This window comes from Triticum dicoccoides, chromosome 5A (genome assembly GCF_002162155.2).
Source record: "Triticum dicoccoides isolate Atlit2015 ecotype Zavitan chromosome 5A, WEW_v2.0, whole genome shotgun sequence".
Lineage (NCBI taxonomy): Eukaryota > Viridiplantae > Streptophyta > Magnoliopsida > Poales > Poaceae > Triticum > Triticum dicoccoides.
This window is the reverse complement of record NC_041388.1, coordinates 180,740,888-180,762,072: the sequence shown is the minus strand read 5'-3', so window position 1 is coordinate 180,762,072 and position 21,185 is coordinate 180,740,888. Positions and strand designations below refer to the sequence as shown.

Sequence of the window (21,185 nt, the reverse complement as noted above, 5' to 3'; positions counted from 1 at the left end):
CTGCACATGAGGGGCTGCGGGATCAGTGGCACGTAGGCCCGCGTCGACTTCCCCGCCCCTCACGTGATGTATCTCCGTCGGGGATGGAAGACGTTTGCCCATATCCACCGCTTGACGGAGGGGCTCACTCTCCATTTTAAGCTGATGGAGGGTGGCCTTCTCTCCGTCAAGGTCTTCAGGTGCTTTGGGACCCGTGCAAGGTGCTGCGTGGAGAGCTCTTCTGATAGTGAAGACTCCTCCTCGGGCGGGAGTGACGGGGAGGACAGCGGCAGCGACAACGAGGGTAGTAGGCGGCAGGATGATGGGTCCGATTAGGTATCGGGTGCCGCTCCGTGCGGCACCGGCGACCCCATCATCCGCGTCACCGGCTCCCTGAACTTCTTGGGGCCGTCTCCTTGGGCGGCTGGCATTGGGAGGCTGCGGAAGAGGAAGAGGGTGGGCGGCAAGGCCGTCAAGTCGGAGTACGTGGGCACCGACGCCTTCGACGCGTGCTGACGTCCTGCCTCCTCATCTTCGAGCTGTGCTTCCGCGCCGCCATCACTATCCAGCCTTTGGACGGCCACCAAGATGTTCTCTTGGTGTCTTCTGCCACCTGTAGCTCGCCTAGGTGCTCCTTTTGTCTCTTTCGCCTCCTTGACCCGCCTCCTGAGGAGAGGGACAAGAAAGGGATTACAGGCACCTTATCTCTTTTTAGTTTGTAAGCCTTCGGGCCTTTGTTGAATTTAAAACTTGTAATCCCATCATTCATGTTTTTCATTCCCTATGGACTGTACCTGAATGGAATGTTTTTAATGAAAAAGGGATGCTTACTGGGTCATTTGTTTGCGGGTGGAACCCACGACAAGGAGTAAATCCTTAATATCTTCAAGATAAACATTTCCTTGCCCGGCAACAAGCCTTGCCGTCTCCCCACTTCGCTCAACCTTCCTCACGCCTTTGGCGGAGGCAGGGATGAGGCGGGTTCAGGCTCCTTGTTTCATCCTTTCGCTGCCGCGACTACGACCGAACTTGGCCCCAGGAACGAGCCCTAGGGCCTAGAGTTATAGGAGCACGGTAACTTAGGGGAAAACGAGGTTTCACATACCTCAGTCCATAATGGAATGCATGATAAGGGATGAAGAACTTATCTGAAGCTGCAGCCCCCGGCAACCCTGGTTCGCCGTGGGTGAATCTTTGCTCTTGTAGCCCCTCGGTAATACTGGCTTGCCGGGGGCTAGATGCTGGTCTGTTCATCTTCTTTTCCTCCCCAAGTGGTTCGGCACGGATATCCGTGTGTCTTGTGAACCAAAAAAGACGAAAGAAAGACAAGGAGACGCACACTCGACCTCTAAGCTAGGGGTTAGTCGCCGCTAAGCACTATCAACCCTAACCAAGGACGAGACTCGACCTAGCATGCATGCTATAACTCAGGGCGCCAGCCTTCATTTACTTATGCTCAGGGTCTACGCCTGGCTTTGTACAAAGGGTTACATGCGTCATCGGCAATGCTCGTACAAAAGGTGGCTTGCCGGGGGCCTGGCAAGCTGCGCCTTATGGGTAAAACTTGAGAAGATGCTCAATGTTCCAGGAGTTACTCACCAGAACGGCATCTTCGGTCTCCAGGCGGATTGCGCTGGGCCTGGTGACTCGTATTACCCGATAAGGGCCTTCCCACTTCGGCGTCAACTTGTTGGAATTTTTGGCCGATTGAACGTGCCGAAGAACAAGGTCGCCTTCCTCAAAGATTCGGGCATGAACCTTGCAGCTATGGTAGCGGCGCAAGGCTTGCTGGTAGCGCGCTGCTCTCACAGCCGCCCGAAGACGATCTTCCTCAAGGAGCGTTGCGTCATCTTGGCGCAGTTGCTCTTGCTCAAGCTCATCATAAGCGAGTACTCGAGGTGACCCGTATATGAGTTCAGTGGGGAGAACTGCTTCTGCCCGTTATACTAGGGCAAAGGTGTCTGGCCGGTGGCTCAATTTGGTGTCGTTCTGATTGACCAAAGAACTGCCAGTAATTCATCAATCCAGCGCCTTCCACTCTTGTGCAGCCGGTCAAAGGTCTTTGTCCTTAATCCCCGCAGTACTTTAGCGTTTGCCCTCTTAGCTTGACCATTGCTTCGTGGGTGAGCAACGGAAGCAAAACAGACTTTGCTGCCGAGGTCTTGGGTATATTGCATGAAGGTGAGGCTTGTGAACTGTGTACCGTTCTCGGTGATGACCCTGTTGGGTACACCAAAACTGCACACTAGTCCCTTGAAGAATTTGACGGCTGACTGAGCTGTGACCTTCCTCACTTCTTCCACCTCTGTCCACTTTGTGAACTTGTCGATTGCGACGTACAAGTACTCAAAGCCCCCGGCAGCGCGAGGGAAAGGGCCCAGTATGTCGAACCCCCAGACCGAGAAGGGCCAGGAGAGGGAATGGTTTGAACGGCTTGAGTTGGCTGATGAAGCTTCTTTGAATGGAACTGACATGCTTCACACCTGGTGACTAGTGTCGTCACATCCTGGAGGGCGGTGGGCCAGAAGAAGCCTTGCCGAAACGCTTTGCCGGCAAGGGCCCTTGACCCGATGTGGGATCCATCACTACACCACGAACCCCTCTATAACTACCCATACCTTCTAATGAAATAGCCATGTGTTGCTGGGATTGCCGCTACCACTTCCCATGACTAATAATCACTCCCTACGACAATTAAGGAAATATCATTTTCCAAAATAAAAATAAAGGAAACAACCTACTTCCTCCCGATAGGTAGGCACACCGCACAAGTTGCCCCCACCTACCTTCGTTCTATCGTGTGATCCCTGATCCAGATTCCTCCTATTCGTCTCCGTCCTCGCCGCCTCAACTACGCCCCGTGATCTCGATGTTGAGGACTTCCCCATCTCTCCAGCACCTCCCTCCACTCCCACCCAGACCAATCCAGGATACGCCCCCAAACGCCAACCCTGCGGCATCGACGGAGCGTGACAATGTCGACCGCCCGGCGAGGCGGCGACTTGCCGGACTAGATGGTGCGGAACCTTCTAGAGCAGGAGAGTCTTCATCGGAGGCAAGACCACCTACAGCTCCTTCATCTCCATCCTCGTAGCCGCCGTCAGCTTGTTCGTGCTTGTCCACCGATTCTGCCAGTAACACATCCTCGCCAAGGACTTCTCCAACCTCAACGCCATGGTAATTTTGTATTCTCTCGCCTCTCTCTTTGCTTGCTGCCAGTTCACTCGATCAGCCTAGGTTGTTGGTATTTGCGAGACAGGCAAACACTCATGCTGGCTATTAAAATGGAGACTTTCAATTTTGGGTGTTTTCATAGGTATGTGGTACTACTTTGTGATATGTGGCTGGTTGATGAACGCTGTATATTCCCAATCCTTTGGAACAGAGATTCTACTTGCGTTGGTTAGATGCTGGATTTCATCTTATACCTTCCTTGGAAGGTGACAACAGAAGATAAGGTCTGCGACTGGAAAATAAGTATGCTGTTTGGGCATTTTCATTTTAATATGTTCTGCTGATGACCGACTTTGTGTGAAGATTAAGGTGTCTACCTTGTAGAAAAAAATACCAATCATCTAGCAATTTCCTTTAAGTATTATAGTATTCCTGATCCACCGTTGTGGTTGTTGGCTTGCGCCGTTGTGTATGTACACGCTAATGACCGGCTGGCCGCAGCTAATTACTCATTATCCCATATGTTAATGAACTAGGATGAAATTAGATAATCCCAAAGCCAACAAGCAATAGCGCATGTACGATCGTGGCTGGCTTATTTTGATCGATGAATCGATCAGATCATGACCTATGTATATGCATGTTCAGCACTTTCACCGGCTGGATATAGTAACTTCAGTTCAGATTTGATTGTGGCTGTCATCCTAGAGTGTAGTAGCAGCTGCTGCTAGCAGCCTAACGCTGGAGCACTTGGTGTAGCGCCGCGGCATTGGTCTTCACAACAGTGTGTTTGCTGCGCACCGTCTTCCACGACGCGTTGATCTTCAGAGTCTTTGAACCTGGCGTCACAACTCATGTGAGTCAACCTTAAACTTAAGGTATATCATTACAAATTTATATTGTTGTTAGGACTTTTAAAGATTGCCAGTCAGTGTTTTTGTTCAATCTACTTAAATGTGCTAGCAAGTGCTTGTGAAATGAATCCATCATTCTTTACAGGACAAAAATTTCCTACATATTCATCTTTGGGAGTAGGGGTGCAGAGCGGCGTGCCGTGAAGTCCCAGAAAAGTGCCCAGCTAGTGCAAAATACTCTAACGCACTCTGATCAAGCTAAAACAGAATTTTCTCATTTTGAACCGGAAGTGGGGCGGATCGGGCACCGCCCTGCATCCCTATTTGGGAGAAAGTTTAGGGCATATATAGCGGGCTACTTCTGTAGAAGGAGGTACAACATGAATAATGTTGGATTGCTGTAGGTGATTTAGGTGACATCATCTGTAGTGTAATTCAAAAAATCATGTTGAAAAAGATTTTGTATTCACTCAGATTACTATTGTTGTCAATCATATATATATATATATATATTTAAATGAAAATCACTAGAAAACACACTTGTTAACATTTAATACAGCCACCTGATTTAGCTTTGTGCGAATTATTTTCTATCAACTTCAATTATTTCTGGACATTTTTAAATCTCTGCATTTATATATGCACTGTTTTGGTAACTTCAGATCTGTGTTTGCAATGAAGCATGCTCTATTTGTCGGCGGACATATTTTTTGGGCCTTTACCTCCTTCATTACATTGTTTGTAAGGTGTTTATTAACTAATTAACATATGAATGGTATATTCATAAGGCTCTCTTTTCTTTGTCTATAGAGTTGAGTGCTATGGCTGGGACTGTAAAGAAGTGTTCAAATTATGATAGATCAAAGCACTTCACAGGTGATGACGTATGTTGGATGATGGAATGATTATTCTGTTCTGGTGCTTGCTTTGACTTGGGTGTTCAGAGAAGTAAAACTTTGAACTAACATCTTTAGTGAAGCAACATATTGTATCTGAAGTGAAACTTTCTCTTTGATATGGAGATGCGAGCATCAAACTAACATCCATCTAAAGATAAGGTATGCTCATTTCTCTACTATTTGGAAATCAACATGCATGGTTGAGCAACAATTTATTATTGATCATTCATTTTGCAATATGAATGCTCATTGTAGTTCCTGCTTAGCTTGGGAAATCTAAACAAGAATGTTTCTCTTTCTACACTCCAAAGTACACCGACCTAGAATATAAAACAAAAATTGAGGGTGTTGAACTTGGTAATTGATTCTTGGTCGATACAACCACTAAAACAAACCTATTGTACATATAGCAAGATGAACTATCACATAGCCTGCAAGCTTCATATGTTGCTCTTTGTTTGAATTTTACTGCCCTATTACCTTGATTTTATTTTTTTGGCACCTTATTTTCCCCATTTCTTTGTTGTTGTAGATTGCCAATATAAATCAATGATGCATGGCTCGGAAGTTGGTTGCAAAATCACGAAGCTGGCTACTACTCGATAGTTTTAGATTAGGTTATTAGAATGTCATTCAAGTCAATGTTTCAAACATTATGTTTTAGATGGCTGGCATGTTGATTGCAAGGTTGAGAATCAGACTACTACTAGATAGTTTCACATACTGTAATCTTTGTATCATGCTCTTTGTAAAGCAACCGAGTTGATTTAATATATGTGACCTTTCTAATTATTATATTTGTGTCTCCTATGCACTATCAACATTAACATAATAATTTAGAATTTTTATATGCAAAATAAATTAATTGTCCAAGCTATGCTTCTAGGAATTATAAGGATCTTTTTCTGGGCAGCCACCAATGCATACAGAGTGTTGTTAAGCTCTAGCTCTATACGTTGCCGCCTTACAACACATATTCATGCTGCTTACCACCGCATTTATATATGTTGTTGTAGACCTTTGCAACGACACCAACGACAACGCATATAAATCCGTTGGTGTAGACCTTAGCAACGCTTATATGGACATACGACAACACATAAATGCGTTGCTTAAGGGGGTTCCACATATGCCTCCATGTATCTCCGCCAACAGCCCCAGTCCTTCCACTCGAGGGATACACTTCAATTTCACGCCGTTCGGCCTCTTTTTGTACTGGACGTCATCGACGAACTAGTACATAGTAGAGCGACGGGCTACTTTTTCCGCTTCTTCCTGCTCCTCAGGAAGTTCCCTTATTTGGAGGAATCGGACGGTATGCTGTGCCCAAGCTGGAGCCTGGGGCTCGACGGCGAGGACTAAAGGTGTTTCCTCCGCTACAGGAGCGGCTATCTCGACGGCAAGAGCTTGATGCTCCGCCGGAGCTAGCCGTCCCATGGCGGGCTCAGTATCTCCGCAACATCCTTACCGGCGGCTTTGGGGAGCTCGGCGGGAAAGTACTTGCCGGGCCCTGATTTCCTCCTCTTGTTTTGGTCTGTTGATGGATCAACGGATGGCTGAGTTAGCTGAAGCACAAAGGTACCTGGTTCCACAGGTAGCTTGAGGGCAGCGCGTTTTGACAGGTAATCGGCGATATCATTCTCCGCTCGGGGAATGTATTCTGCCTTTATACCGTCAAAACGCTCTTCCAGCTTTCTCACTTCATCGACGTAGGCCTTCATCAACGGGCTCTGGTAATCCTTGTTGACTTGCTTAACGACAAGTTGCGAGTCGCCTCTGACGACGAGTTTCTTGATTCCAAGGTCCGCCGCGATCCTAAGATCGGCAAGCAGCCCTTCGTACTCAGCCGTATTGTTTGTTAACACCTCCCTGGGGAAGTGGATCTGGATCACGTACTTGAGGTGCTCTCCGGTGGGCGCGACAAGCAGTACGCCTGCCCCGGCGCCCTGTAAGGAGAAAGCTCCGTCAAAGTACATGATCCAGTCGCAACTTGCCTCCTTGCCGGGGAGAGCAGTCTCTTGGGCTTCTTCGTCAGGCGTCGCGGTCCATTCTGCAACGAACTCCGCCAGGACTCGGCTTTGAATCGTCGAGGTACTCTCAAACTTGAGGCCAAAGCTAGACAGTTCCAGTGCCCACTCTATGATCCTTCCCATTGCGTCTGGATTGTGCAATATCCATTGTAGAGGGAGGCGAGTGACGACAGTGATTTCGTGCACCTGGAAGTAGTGACGCAGCTTCCTCGAGGCCATAAGAAGGCCAAAGAGCAGTTTCTGCACAGCGGAGTACCTTGATCTAGCCCCTACAGAAGGGAGCTAACAAAGTAGACCGAGTGCTGCATCATCTTCTTCCTTGGCGGCACTGCAACCGGTTGCGTTGTCTCGGCATCGGGCTCCGTCGCTGCTATTACCTTATCATCAATTTCTCTCTGCGCCACTAGTGCGGCGCTGACCACCTGGTTCGTTGCCGCCAGGTACAGCAGCAACGGTTCATGTGGCCTAGGCGCAACTAGTATTGGCGCGGAGGAGAGGTACCTCTTCAAATCTTGTAATGCTGCTTCGGCTTCTGGTGTCCACTCCATTGGGCCCGCCTTTTTCAAAATCTTGAAAAAGGGAAGGGTCCGCTCGGCGGACTTGGAGATGAACCTGCTCATGGCGGCAACGCAACCGGCAAGACGACGCACGTCCTTGACTCGCTTGGGTGCTTCAATCCGCTCTATAGCTTTGATCTTGTCCGGATTGGCCTCTATCCCACGCTGTGACACAAAGAACCCGAGAAGCTTGCCAGACAGGACGCCGAAGACGCACTTCTCAGGGTTCAGCTTGAGATTGATCTTGCGTAGGTTTGCAGATGTTTCTTGTAAATCTGATATGAGGGTTGCCCTGTTCTTGGTTTTGACCACTATATCATCCATATAGGCTTCCATATTTCTATGGAGCTGGGGTTCAAAACCAATCTGGACCGCCCTTGCAAACATTGAACCAGCACTCTTCAACCCGAAAGGCATCCGTATAAAGCAATACATACCACATGGGGTGATGAATGTCGTTTTCTCTTCATCTTCCCTTGCCATGAAGATCCGGTGGTAGCCGGAGTAGGCATCGAGGAATGACAACATATCACACCCAGCTGTGGAGTCAACAATCTGGTCGATGCGCGACAACGGGAAGGGGTCTTTGGGACAAGCCTTATTAATATCTATGTAATCAATACGCAACCTCCACTTCCCATTTGCCTTGCGCACTACCACCGGATTGGACAACCACGTTGGATGGAGCACTCCTCTTACCAAACCCACTGCTTCTAGTTTCCGGATCTGCCCTGTGATGAACTCTTATCGTTCCAAAGCTTGCTTTCTGACCTTCTGCTTGACGGGCCGCGCATGAGGACAGACAGCAAGGTGGTGCTCAATCACCTTCCTGGGAACGCCGGGGATGTCGGATGCTTGCCAGGCAAACACATCAACATTCGCCCGCAGGAAGGTGACGAGCGCGTCTTCCTATTTGTCGTCAAGGGTGGAGCTTACGGTAAAAGCTCCTCCCGTGCCGTCCTCCTTGATAGAAACCTTTGGTTCCCGACGGTGTGGCCCTGGACTTCTTGTTTATGTCGGCGGAGCTCTCTGGCACGTCCTCCTTGATAGAAACCTTCTTGGTTCCCGGCGGTGTGGCCCTGGACTTCTTATTTTTGTCGGCGGAGCTCTCTGGCACGTTCTCAATGGGAGCACCACACTCCGAAGAGGTGCGCTTGCCGGAGTGTGTGCCTGAGGTCTCATCGGTCTTCTTCTTTTGCCTTCCCGGGGCTCCAACGGCAGGAGCAAGCGCCTTGGCAGTGGCGGCTGCTGCAACTGCTTGTTCATAGAGTTGGTCAGCGCAAATTAGCGCATCCTTCTTGTCTGAGGGGACGGTGATGATCGTCACAGGCCCCGGCATCTTCAGGGTGTTGTAGGCGTAATGTGACGCCGCCATGAACTTGGCCAGCGCTGGGCGGCCAAGGATCCCGTTGTAAGGCAAGGGGATCTTGGCACCGTCGAACACAACCCTTTCTGTCCTGTAGTTCAGATCGCTCCCAAAAGTCACGGGCAACGTGACCTTTCCCTTAGGTTGACTTCTTCCCGGGTTGACCCCCTGAAACGTGCCCGTCTCTTCGAGGTCTTCATCAGGAATCTGTAATTTCTCGATCACGACAGGCGAGATTAAGTTCAGACCGGCCCCGCCATCGACTAGCATCTTTGTCACCTTGAGGTTGCGTATTGTTGGTGAAACCAACAATGGCAAGCACCCGACAGCAGTAGTGCGATCAGGGTGATCCTCAGTGTCAAAAATGATAGGTGTGCTGGACCACTTCAGCGGCCTTTGGGCATCAAACGACGGTTCCGCCGCTGTAATCTCACGCGCCCACTGTTTAAGCTGGCGGTGAGAGGTATGCAGCAAGGCGCCGCCATCGACGCACATGGCCTCTGTAGCTTTCTGAAATCCTTGGTCACCAGACTCATCATCCTCTTCGTGATCATCGTCTTCTGGCTTTTTGTCACGGCCCCGGGTGGGCCTCTCCCGCTGTTTATCTTTGCCGCGATGGCTCGCCTGGCCGTCATGCTTCTTGCCGGACCCCTCAGCACCGTCCTGGCCTTTCTCCTTGTCCCGCCTCTCATATTCAGCCCTCTGCTTCTCAGCAAGGAGCTCAACCTGTCGGCAGTTCTGGAGATCATGGCCTTTGGCGCGATGGATCTTGCAGTATTGCTTGTCGGAGTTTCCTGGCTTCTCGGCAGCCGCCAAGGCCCGGCAGGCGACACATCCGGCAATTTCCTTGCCGGGGTCATCTGCCTTGGTTTTCTTGGCGGAGCCGGAGTCGCCAGATCCCTCGACGGCAAGCACAACTTTACCTTTCCACTTCCTATTGTGGCGCCGGCCTTTCTTCACCGGGGCGGCAGTATCCTCATCTGAGGAGTCGGTTTCCATGCCGGCATCTTCACCGGGGTACTTCCTTCCCTCTTCAGCCCGGGCACATTTGTCAGCAAGAACATAGAGTTCTGCCACATCTTTCACCTTGTTCATCGCCAGTTCTTCGCGCATCTTGCGGTTACGCACGTTCTGATGGAACGCGCTGATGATGGCGGCAGGGTGAACATCAGGGATATTGTAGTGTACCCGGCTGAAACTCTGTATATACTTGCACAGACTCTCACCTCCCTTCTGGGGAATGACATGCAGGTCGCTTGCTTGGCCGTGGGCTTGGTGACCCCCAGTAAAGGCGCCCACAAACTCATGGCACAAATCTGACCAGGAGGAAATAGAGTCTACCGGCAAGTGCATCAACCACGATATGGCGTTAGGTTTAAGAGCCAATGGAAAGTAATTCGCGAGCACCTTATCATCGCAGGCTCCGGTGGCTTGCATCGCGATGGTGTAGATGCTGAGGAACTCAAACGGGTGAGTCTTGCCGCTGTACTTTTCACCAATGTGAGGTTTGAAGGTGCGGTGAGTGGGCCACTGGAACTGCCGCAACTCACGGGTAAAAGCCGGACAGCCTATCTCATAAGGTAGGCCTCCAGGGCTCTCTGGGGCCGGGTGGTTCACAGCAGGCCCTGCTCACCTGTCTGACTGGTGGCGCGCTCCGTGCCGGCGCTCGATAGTGGTTCGAGCGTCTTCATGGGCTCACTCTCGTAGAACTTGGCGCTGGTCACAGTGGGTCCGCAGGTCAGACGATGCTATGGAGATGGCGTCGCCCGCGACGTCGCGACGAGCCGGCGCCCGCGGTACCGGATGGGGAAGAGGTGAATGCACTGTGGTCGCGGCGCCGCCAGCTTTTCTGCCACTGGTCCGCGGGACTCCATCGGAGCGTCGACCCAGGGGCCTCACCGGACTTGGTTCGTCTTTGTTGGACACCGCAACAAGGCTTCGGATAGTGGCTCTCCATTCGTCGAGTTTCCCCGTAGTGGGAGGAAAATCGAGGAGCAACTGCGCGCACGCCAGGGCCTCTGCTGGCGTCGGCGGCAGCGAAACCTGCACGGATCGCGATGCGCTTCGACTTCTGACCATGTCAGAAGGAGCTCTATCATGACCCCGCGGTCGCATGCCGCTTTCACCAGCGCCTCGGCGAGTGGGCAGGTCTTCTACGTCCCGGGAGCGGCGCTCGGGGAGCTTCCCGCGGCGACGCCCGGGGTCTTCGGCGTGATTATGCCGTTCGTCGCGCGCTGCCTGGGAGGAGCGCGCTGTTGACGCCCGCGTGGGAGTCTTGGAGGCCCTCGCATCGCCTTCGGGCGGGGCGGCGATGACCTTGGAAGGCCCCGCTCCACCCGCGAAGGACTTGGCTCCGCCTTTGGATTTGGCGACGCGTGGCCCGTTACCAGGCACACAAACATCGCCGCCTCCCAAACTCCGGCTGCTGGGATGGTGTTGGTGTTCGCGAGCAGCGCCCCGGGTCCTCTCTGCGACCGGTCCGCTGCTCGCCCGCGTCGGGACAGGCTGTCCGGCTTCCGACTGGCCAACCGCCACCGTCGTCTTCTTCTTGGGCGCCATGATGATGATGAAGCGCCGAACTAACTTCTAGAGCCGATTCTCACAACTGTGCCCCCTACCTGGTGCGCCAAAGATGTCGGTGGGAACGACACCTATGGGATCACGAGAATCCCTACTACGGTTAGCGGGGCGCGGGGTCGTGAGAATAGAGGATCAAGAAGGTAGCACACGGTTCATTTATCCAGGTTCGGGCCGCAAGGATGCATAAAACCCTACTCCTGCTTTGGTGGATTGTGTATTTGTGTTCTTGAGCTAGCTATGGGGCGTGAGGAGCTCCAAATAGCCGAATCTCTCTCCTGGTCGCCTTGGGCCTCCTTTTGTAGGAAAAGGGGTGGCCATAGTGGCACACAGGAGGTGGAAAGGGAACAGTGATGCGAGGTTATCCCTCGCATTACATGACAAGGCGCATTTAATGCGTCTTGCTTAGGTGTCCTTGCTTTATCGGGGACGGGGGAGAGATCTGCCTCGTCCGTCGTCGCCGCTCCTTCTTGTGTCGACACGCGCCCTGGCCAGCGACGCCTGCGATGCCACGTAGGTAGGTAGGCAGCTGAGGTGGCGCAGTGGTGGGTCTTCACAAAGATCTGCATGCCGCCACGCAGGTGCCTGCCCAGCTGGTTGGGTCGGCAGCTACATGCATGCGGTAGTGGAGGCTCAGTCGGCGTGGGCCTGACGGTGGCCCTGCGGGTGTCCTCGGCAAGGGCCTTGCCGAGGCGCCTGCTGTCATCCCCGGCAAGGCGTTTGCCGGGGGCCTTGTGGTCTTCCTCGGCCGGGATCCGGCCAAGGGTTGTCGTCTCCTTAGTGCGTATCCGGTCTTGGACGTCTTCACAAAGATCTGCATGTTGCCACGGGGATGTCCCCTGAATCCTTGCCCTTTGGGGGCAGTGGACTCAAGGGTGATTCGCTCCGTAGGCGCAGGATGAGTCGCCGCGGTAAGGGTCTTGCCGGGGCTGTTAGAACAGTCTCCCGGCAAGGATCTTGCCGGGGGAGTCCGCTTCGTCCTCTTTGTTCTTTGTGGTCTTGGTCTTGGCGTCGCAGTTCTCTTGAGCTTCGGTCTTACCCTGGCTCACCTCCCTTGCCTTGCTTGGTGTGGTGGTGCCCGCGGCTCAAACTGCCCGTGCACAATTATAGGGATACAAAAAGTGTACCCCTCTTTTTGTACATCGGCACATTTTATCACGCATATGTTAAAAATTAGAATTGTTTTCCTGAGCATAAAAGTTCCAATTTTTCAGCAAGATCAAATCAACTATCACCATACACAATACCAAAGGTCTTACATGGCACTTTATTGAAACGAAAGCAAAAAAAACAAGATTACTACAGTAGACTAATCAAGTTAACACACAAAAATAGTAGGTAAAATTGTTGGGTTGTTTCCCAACAAATGCTTTTCTTTAATGCCTTTCTAGCTAGGCATGATGAGTTTGATGATGCTCGCATGAGAATAGTAATTGAAACATGAAAAATAGCATCACGAATCACATGGCAAGCACATTTAAGTTTAACCCACTTCCTATGCATAGGGATTTTGTGAGCAAACAATTTATTGGAACAAAAATCAACTAGCATAGGAAGGCAAAACAAGCAAAACTTCAAGATTTTCCACACATAGAGAGGAAACTTGATATTATTGGGATATGTAGAGGCATATGTTCCTCTCTCATAATAATTTTCAGTGGCATCATGAATGAATTCAACAATATAACTATCACATAAAGAATTCTTTTCATGATCCAGAAGCATAGAAATTTGATTACTCTCCACATAAGCAAATTTATTCTCATGAATAGTAGTGGGAGCAAACTCAACAAAATAACTATCATGGGATTGAAAATTTGAATCATGATGACAAATTTTGTGGATATTATTACTCTTTATAGAATACATGTCATCACCATAATGATCATAGATAGCAACTTTGTTTTCATAATCAATTGAAACCTCTTCCAAAATAGTGGATTCATCACTAAATAAAGTCATGACCTCACCGAATCCACTTTCATCATTATAATCATCATAAATAGGAGGCATGATTTCATCATAATAATTTTTCTCATCAAAACTTGGAGGGCTAAAAATATAATCTTCATCAAACATAGCATCCCCAAGCTTATGGCTTTGCATATCGTTAGCATAATGGATATTGAAAGAATTCATACTAATAACATTGCAATCATGCTCATCATTCAAATACTTTGTGCCAAACATTTTATTGACTTCTTCTTCTAACAATTGAGCACAATTTTCCGAACCATCATTTTCAAGAAAGATATTATAAAGATGATCAATAATATGATGCAACCTCAATTCCATTTTTTAGTTTTCTTTTATAAAGAAAACTAGTGATAAAACAAGAAACTAAAAGATTTGATTGCAAGATCTAAAGATATACCTTCAAGCACTCACCTCGTGGCAACGGCGCCAGAAAAGAGCTTCCTTGACGGGATGTGAGTGCCGCTTACCTAACCTCCCCGGCAACGGCGCCAGAAAAGAGCTTGATGTCTACTATGCAACTTTATTCTTGTAGACAAGTGTTGGGCCTCCAAGCGTAGAGTTTTGTAGGACAGTAGCAATTTTCCCTCAAGTGGATGACCTAATGTTTATCAATCCATGGGAGGCGTAGTGTAACATCCCAAAATTCTAAATTTCGGAATGTTATAATAAATAGATAGATTTGATTGATTGTTGATTGATTGAGTGTAATTCGAAACTTTTTGAAAGTTAAATGAGAGGGAATAAAAGGACTTTCCCAAACTTTCATCTTTGCTTTTCTGATCTCCATGATTCTTTTCAAATACAAAACCCTTGAGTGAAGATGATATGACTTCTTCTGTTTAATTAAATGAAAGGGTATTTGAAAATATTTCAATTCATAAACTTCATGCAACTCAATGATTTTCATGAGAGAAGATAAAATGACTTCTTTAAAACATATGAAATATGAGTTGGGAGTTTCAAAGAATTAAATTCAAAGTTCTTTTGAATTTATTTTCAATTTGCAGTTATTTGAGTTTTATTCAAATTAGTTTTCTCCAAAAATAAAATATATGGAAAATAGGGTAACCTGATTCCCTACATCAAAAAATTGGAGTGAAATAAATTTGGATGAATTTTGGTTTTTTAAAATGATTTTTACTTGATTTTACTAGAGCAGAAGAACTCTTTGCTTTATTTGAATTTGTGTGGATTTTATTTGGCACTATAAAAATGTATGTTGTAGAAAATCTTTTTCTACAAATTGTGGTATATTATATGCCTATATAATATTCTATTTCTATTTGTTTTTATCTATTTTGTTTGTCTGAAAAAAAATCGTTATTTAAAAAACACTTTTCTCCGCCGACTGGGCCAGCCCAGCCGAAGCCAGGCCAAGGCCCAGCGCGCCACCGCCTTCGTCCCCGACCCCCGTGCGCGACCCGGACTCGCCGGAGTCCGAGCGCCGCCTGCCTCCGGCCGCCCCCTTCCCCAAGCTGGCGTCGCCCCGACCCCGCCTTTAAAAGGCCGAGGCCTCGGGCCCTTCCTCTCTGCTCGCGCCGCCTCGCCTCCTCTCGCTTCGCGCCGGTGCCCTTGCAGATCACCGCCGCCACGGCCAGATCCGTCGTTGCTGCCGAACGCGGCTGCCGCTTGCACTCGCCGCCGCTGCACCACCGCCACCGCGCCGCGCTTCTCCTGCTCGCCTCGCTGCCGCGCTGCCGCTGCACTCCCACGCCGCATCCACCGCCGCCCGCGCAGCGCAGCCCCGCCACCGACCTCGCCGGAGCCGCCGCTGTCGACAAACTGTCGCTGTGGTTTTCCTACCCGAACCGGTAACTAACCGTCCCGGTTTATTTCCTATTAGGGTTCGGTTTTTCATTTTTAGCCGGTTTATTATCTTAGGTTAACTTATTCTACGAGCATTCGTTAGCTAGGGTTCGGTAGCGAACGATTTTCATTCGTTCGCGATCGGTAACGAACATTCACTATTTAGTCTGTTTCTTTTATTTTTAGTTTTCTGCCAGGGACCTATTCGCTAGGTTTTATTTACAGATTAGCCCCTGGTTTTCAAACGACCGCAACTTTTTACTCGTTTGTCCAAATCCAACGAAACCAACGCTCACGTCTTTGTTATGATCCCCTCTATCCAGCAATCCAACTCAAACATGTTTTTGAAAGTTTAAAATTTGAATTATACCAGATTTGAATTCAAACTTTGTTTGATCATAACTTGAGTTCCGTAGCTCCGTCTTAGTTGATTCTTTTTGCAAATTGAAGCTCTTGACCTAAAATTTATGATAAGGCCAAATTCACATAATTTTGGTACTGTTAGAAATTGTTTTACATTGCAAGAGTTATTTGCTTGGTTTTGATGTTTTCTGATTTGTTCTTCATTCTTTCCGACCCTTTTGAGTGATTGCTTATGTGTGGTTACTATTGCTTGCTTATGATAGATTGACCGGAGTGTGACTAGTAGAACTATCAAGAGTTTTGAGTGTGAATCATCTTCATCAACATTGCAGGCAAGTTCCCACTTTGATCAGATTCCTTTCATACCCAGTTTTTATGCATTAGTTTCACCCTCAAACATTGCATGAGTAGGATTGATAACATGTGGGTATTGGGAAGTAGTTGATGAGGTAGGAACCTATTGCCCTGCATTCAAACCTTGGGAGTTACTATTACGTTATGCTTATATTTCCATGCTATGCTCGTAGACATGGATTGGGTTTGATAGTATTCATGACAGATGTGAGATTGTTAATTAATGGTTTACTTAAGGTGGCAACTATAACACACATCTGGGTGGATTGAGGCACCTGGGTATTCCAGCGATTGCCTGTTTAGGCACCTGGGTATTCCAGCGATTGCCTGTTTTTCTTTATGGACCACCACCCAGGCTCAAAGGGATCATGAGATTATTCATGCTAGAAACTTCCGTGTGCAGCCACAAGCTACTATAGGCTCTATCATAGTTGACTAAGTCATGCGAACTCTTACAGTGGTAGACTAGCAGATGTAGGGGATGTAGGTTGGTACTGTCTACCCGATCGTAAGGTGCTAGCGCTTCTGAAAGACTATGTCTCGGTCATCCGTTTCTCAAACATCTTGTAGTGCTAGAATCCCAACGGAGGAGATCGAGTCTTGTGGGGAAAAGTGCGCAAACCTCTGCAGAGTGTATAAACTAATCATGGTTAGCCGTGTCCCCGGTTATGGACGTCTTGAGTATCTAGTACTTGGATTATCATGTGAATCTCATCATGTGACTTTAATTAATTTTGTTGGGTTTTAATGATGATGCTTAATTGGGATTGAGAGGGTGTCTACACTCTCAATGTTTAACAACCACCATGATAGTTAAATAAAAATTTATTCCTCTGCAATAGGGAAAAATTGGCTTTTCGCAAAAACCATATAACCATAGAGCTTTTCCACCAGCCATATTTGCATGTAGTGATAGCCATTATTCACTACTAGGGAAAAGGCTAGCAGCAGTGCGGGTTGTAGGTGTATCAGTAGCGCGGGGACCGACGCTACTAATAAGGCGCTACAGCTAACACATAGCAGTAGCACGTGCTCACCAGCGCTACTGCTACACAAGTGTAGCAGCAGCGCGCTTAATGGAAGCTCGCTACTGCTAATAGCTATAGCGTGCTTCTCCTGTGCGCGCTACTACTACTACCGTGCTGCTGCTAACTGTTCTCCACTCGCTACTGCTAATTTTAGTAGTTTTTTGTTTTTTCGGCATATTTGTTTTGTATTTGAACAGGCTTTATAGAAGAATCTTTAGCACATACAAATACAAATGCCTGCGAGACCACAAATGTAATCATAGCATATACATACAAATAGTCTCATCATAATCATCATCCAACACAAAGTGGTATCTTGTCATCATCTCGAAAATAGTGATACATGCAAGTCTTGAATACTTGCAACTACAACATCATCCATCTAAACAAAGGTATATGCGAGAAGAGCTATCACTATGAGTGAGAGCGGAACTATGCAGTACATGAGGTGGCGGTTACGAGTCCTCTTTCGCGCTGGCGTGAACCTCAAGTAACCAGCTTCTCCTTCTTGTCTACTTTTGAAGCCTTTATGGCTGGCGCCCGAGAACCCATTCACTTGTGCCTGACACTCATGCCACTCGTTGTACACCCCCGGAACCTTCCCTTTGTACACGACATAGCACTTTCATCTCGCCATCAAGAAACTAGGTACCTGTTAGAGATGCATGTTCATGAAAAGGATGTACAATCATATATATGCAAAAAAATATACTAGAGCAACACCGAAAAAGAAAGGGTTAGAAACTAGATGCAACATACAGTATGCAAATTAATTAACTAGAGGTACGCAGGTCATCGTACGCAAACTAACAAAGTAGCGTTACGCAAGTTCGACAGGGACCATGGACATCACGAAGTTTCATCGCTACAAAAAGTATACAAGTTCAACCGACACATATCATCATCATCGGCATCATAAATCACTAGAAGTTCCATCCTTCCATATCATCGAGGATGGACCCTAGCTTCTTGAACGGTGTGAGGTCTAGACATTGCATGCCTATGCGAGTTCGGACGTCAGCTCGCGATATAGGGCCGTGGTGGAACATCCCCTTCTCATCGACGACTTCTTTCATGATGATCGTCGCAATGTCGCTTTGGATGAGAAAGAAGTCATCTCTAAGTTTATAATCCGCTTCTCCATGAGATTCTAGCCACTTGTGGATATGATCATCATTTCTGCTTGTCATGCGAAGCTTTTGGTGATCCTTGTTGAACTGAATCATGAAATGGACGATGTAGAATCTATCCTTCTTGCTTGGTTTTGGGACATGGATGCAGGAGAAGTTAGTTTTATGCACGAAACCCATCTTCTTGTTCCTTTGTTTCCTGATCTGCATGTGGCCACCTCTAATGCTGAAGCCTTGGAGAGCATCATCTAGAATATTCATTATGTGGGTGTAGTCTTTTTTCTCGTAGTCTCTGGAAGGGTCAAAATACACGGTGTGGGAGACTTGCGGGTAAAGAACGATAAGGACGGCGCGCCCGTTGCTGCGGAGAAAAGACACCTCAAATTATTCCCCATATGAGAGAGAAGGAATGATTGAAATGTATGAAAGGGTTGTCCGGAACTGACTTACTTTGGATGATAAGGCACGAGGACAATTTCCCAGTCCTTATTTTGTACCATGAAGTTTTGGAGGTACTCCCTAGCAGTTTCACGCTCAAAGTCGCCGAGACTCAAGAAAGACTCGTGCATGTAGTACGGATCTGCCACACAGATTTGCGAGACTTCTTCACTCTTCATGACGGAGCTCATATGTAGTGAAAAAAGGCGGACGATTGTAAAATCGAGCCGCCTTGTCAGAAACATCTCAAAGATATGGTCAAACCGCAGGAAGAACACCTTCGCGGGCCATGTATCGAAGTAGCACTTCCCCTCAGGCACACGAGCCGCGTATGTCAGATATCCTAGATCCTTTGAGGCTAGTAGGCTTTTCTCAGTCCATAGCACATGGTCGTGCAGTCTCCTGAGATCCCCTGATAGTGCCTCCAGCGGTTTCGGCGGTAGCACGACATGTAATTACAGTGATGGCATCGAGCACAGCCAAAGACGAAGGCCCACCTAGCGCGCCAGAGACTGAGGACGGGCTGCTATGAGCGGGAGCGACCGTGAGAGGAGCCCCGTTTGCATGAGCAACTAATGGTGTGGTGTTGTTGTTGTTCATGGATTTGCTCCCGACGAAACTGGGCATCGGGAAATCATGTACCGTCTTGTCTGGATTTTCCTTCGTCTAATTGATGATAGCTGGAACCAAGTTAGTAGCAAAATCATTTCTGCAGGCAGTTACAGCTGCATTGACTGCCTGCTGTAGCAACTCATTTTTCTCCTCGGCTATTTTGTCTGCGTACTTAGCTGCTTTTTTCTCGACCGCAAGCTTCACCTTCGCGTCGATGTCCGCCTGACTAAACTTCTTTTTCTGCTTCTTGGCCTCCGGGCCCTCATTGTAAAACACCTTCCACGTGGCGCCGTCTCCAGCGCCGTGCACACGACCATATTGCGGCCGCTGGCCCAAAGGGAGTCCCTTAAGTTCGTTCAAGGCCCGATTGAGAGGGGTGTCCCACTTGGGCCTCGTCGGAGAAGTAGGGCTTTCGGCTGCCAGCTGGCGATGCTTCTCCAGTAGTCTAATCAATTTCCTCATGATCTGGTCCGTGTAAAAAACTTTTTCTCCTTGTCCCACTTGTAGCGGGCCCTGATGAAGTCATGCTCCAAGGGGTTGGTGAACTTCGCGAAGGGGTTTGGGAGACCCGCGGCTTCACATTCCACGTCCTCCTTATCCCATATGGGCCTTTTACCGAGGTAGCCACGGCTTCCGAGGCGATGCTTCCTCGTGTTCCTTTGCTGAAGGCTCTTGAATTTCGCAGCCTTAGCCTTGGCTACCTCGGTAGCACAAGTGTCCTTGAACTTTTCGAACTCCTCTTCCATAAGTGTCGGATTTTCCTCCCGAATCTTGGACAGGGGTTACTCAGCCTCAATATCTCGTTTCACCCTCCCTTTCTAGGAGGCCAAATCATTGCTAAACATGCCCATGGCGTGATTGTTAATCTTTTTCATCTTCGGATCATCCCACGGTTGTTCTATGTTATCATCCCGGTCGGGGAACTTGAATCTCTTATGCAACTTCGTTAGGAGCAACTGCGTCAAATGTTCTTTACTAATTAAGTCATCGTCGTTGATGCTCGTGCATTCCCATAGGATGCATCCTAATTGGTTCCCATAGCACTTGCGGGGTTCTTCTGGCTCTAATGGCTCAAACTTTCCAGGTGCCATCTTTGTGATCACAAGTCGTCCAATCCCTAGTTTGTTAGGTTTTCGTATCCTCTGCTTCTTATGCTTCCTCTTTTCGGTAGCGGCATCGGCGCCGGTACCTTCCCCGCAGGTATCTTCCCCGCCGGTACCTTCCCCGCCGGTCTCGGCGCTGCCATTGGTGCCGGCACCATCGGTGTCGATGTCGGCGTCAGTACCATCATCGAGGCCGACCTGCAAACCTTGCTTAGCAGTCAAATAGTCGAGTTACTCTTGTTCACCCTCATAATCCATCTCGTCTGCATCTTGGTCAGAAGGCCCAGTTTCTTCGTTGTTCGACATGTTTCCTATGATTAAGTGTCCTTGTTTATTTGAATAAATGAGAAATGACATAAAAAAGAAATCTATGTGCCAGCACTTGATATGCCAACTATGTAGCATAAATCGTGCCTTTATTCACGGCAAATTTCGGCATGACCTTTGCTACAAAATGGACATATCGAGCGCCTGAAATTCAACGGAACGGAAATGAATCAAAATTCCGGCGTAACATAGGCCGCTCGGATCATTTACCAAAATTGAACCAAAACATCACATGTCCAAATGACATGTTCAAATTCCAAACATGACATGTCCAAAACATGACATATCCACATATCACATGTCCAGTTCAAATTTGCATATAAATTTAGCCTACCTAAATTTGCTTTAACAAGGGATGTTGATTTGGACAATTGCTTAAATGTTGCCTTTTCTTTTAACTACAATTGCTTAACCCTAAATTTCCGTCCTATTTTAAAACCTAGCTAAATTCTTAACTAAATAGATAACCTAATTAACCTACTGCCCTAACTAAAACCTAAGTAAATTAACCGAAGAACCCTAGCTAGCAGAGAGAGGGGGGGGGTTTACAGAGGGTGCAGGGGCGAGGAGGCAGGCGAGGGAGGCGAGGGCTGACGGGTCGGGGGCGAGCG

General features: G+C 48.2%; 1 long non-coding RNA gene across 1 annotated transcript; it reads left to right on the top strand.

The window, feature by feature from the left end:
- The first annotated feature begins 2,758 nt into the window (after positions 1–2,758).
- On the top strand, positions 2,759–5,701 carry LOC119300675. The gene is made up of 3 exons (XR_005146560.1): positions 2,759–4,009; positions 4,818–5,065; positions 5,439–5,701. It is a non-coding gene; the product is annotated as an uncharacterized LOC119300675 (long non-coding RNA).
- The last annotated feature ends 15,484 nt before the right edge of the window (positions 5,702–21,185 follow it).